This window comes from Oratosquilla oratoria, chromosome 2, assembly GCF_046742065.1.
Source record: "Oratosquilla oratoria isolate Oo_2021 chromosome 2, ASM4674206v1, whole genome shotgun sequence".
Taxonomy (NCBI): Eukaryota; Metazoa; Arthropoda; class Malacostraca; order Stomatopoda; family Squillidae; genus Oratosquilla; species Oratosquilla oratoria.
Window position 1 is genome coordinate 64,961,873 of NC_134778.1, and position 1,776 is coordinate 64,963,648.

At 29.8% G+C, this 1,776-nt stretch overlaps 1 protein-coding gene across 1 annotated transcript in view; it reads right to left on the minus strand.

Annotated features, from left to right (window-relative positions):
- Positions 1-1,489: 1,489 nt before the first annotated feature.
- Positions 1,490-1,776, minus strand: part of LOC143039710 (uncharacterized) — an 11,764-nt gene continuing 11,477 nt past the window's right edge. The window contains exon 2 of the mRNA XM_076209953.1: positions 1,490-1,776. This exon is cut by the window's right edge and continues 1,781 nt beyond it. The gene's annotated coding sequence lies outside the window, so the exon portion shown is untranslated.

The following is a 1,776-nucleotide window of genomic DNA, read 5'->3' on the forward strand; positions in this document are numbered from 1 at the left end:
GGAGTTTATTGAGCTGATTCATATGGTGTGGTGTGAAGAGTATGTAGGTTCGATACGTATCGACAGCCATTTTCACTTTTTTATTTATCTATTTTTACTAGACATTTTATTGGTGTTGGTTTAATGCAACCATTTATTGCTCTTAATGTCCTGTGTTACTTGTATCATGTTCTAGTTTTCGTATTTGGTGGAGAGCGTGCTGTATGCGAATGCATAGAATTGTATTTCTTCTGAATTGTTTGTTTGCTGTTATTATTATTGTCATCATCATCATCATTATTATTATTATTAATTATTATTATTAATTATTATTATTATTATTATTAATTATTATTATCAATTATTATTATTAATTATTATTATTATTATTAATCATTATTATTATTACTATTATTATTAATTATTATTATTATTATTATTATTAATTATTATTATTATTACTATTATTATTATTACTATCATTATTAATTATTATTATTATCATTATTATTATTATTATTATTACTATTATTATTATTATTATCATCACTGGTCTATTATTTCCCATTCCCTGTTTTGTGCTGTGTCTTGCGACACTACCTCTGACCCAGGGCAGTGGACAAGATGCAGGGATGACCCGTCATCCAGGAGGTGCCAAGATAAGAGGGAGGGTAGAGGGTGGAGGGGAGGGGAGTGTATTTAGGGATGGAATGTGTGGGAATGGTTTTTATGTCTTTTTCTTTTTGACTACCTCCCTTGTAAGGGGAAAAAAGCCTTTGGTATATGTATGTATGTAATTTTGTTCCTCGCAATTTTCGTTATTTTTTTCCCTTCAATGTGAGGTCTCTCTTGTCCAGTAAGAAATGTTTACCATTTAACGTGACTGCTAGATAATTCTTAGACCCATAATAGTTAGGGGCGAGGTCACCCAGGCTTTGCGAAGAGATGCAGACATTATCATTAGTATTTTGACTAATATATTATTTTTTATGTTTTATTATTTATTTATTTATTCATTTATTTGTTTTTGTGTCAGACATAACTCCAGGTTATTTATATAAATGTGTGTTTTTTTTTATTGTAGTTTTGGACTCACCACTAAGACCTCAGAGCAGATATTTAGATTTTTTTGTTACTCAAGCGCGAAAGTTTATTGACAATACACAAGCATCACGAGGTCCAACAGCTTTTCTTGACAAAGTCTGATTTCATGATCGTTGGCCTGCCCTATTTACAAAAAAAAGTGTCATTTTAGCATTTTTCTAAAAAAAAAAAAAAAGTCATTTTAGCATTTTTCTATAAAAAAAAAAGAATGTCATTTTAGCATTTCTCTCTCCATGCCGAGAAATGTGACATTTGTGATTGGAAATATTGTGTCTAGAAAAAAATGTAGACCTATTACATATATTTGACTTAAATTTCACAATGTAGACACGCTCCAGTCAACAAAATTGCCTTTGTTTTACCGACTCTTTAAATTATCATCAAGAAGGCTAATAACACAAATGCCTGATTGACCAATATTAATTAACAATTTATTTTTAGTTCAGCATACAAAACAAGTACAGGTGCAGCTAAAGAAAAAGGGACATAAATGAATATGAATAAATCATACGAAAATCGACTAAAACATATAAATCTGTTTTCCCTAAAAAAGCGTAGACTCAGAGGTGACTTGATACAGATCTTTAAGATTTTAAAGGGAATTGACAACATCAATAGTGACAAAATTTTCACATTGAATGAGAATCAGACAAGAAACAATGGTCTCAAACTGTCCGGAAATAGATTCAATTT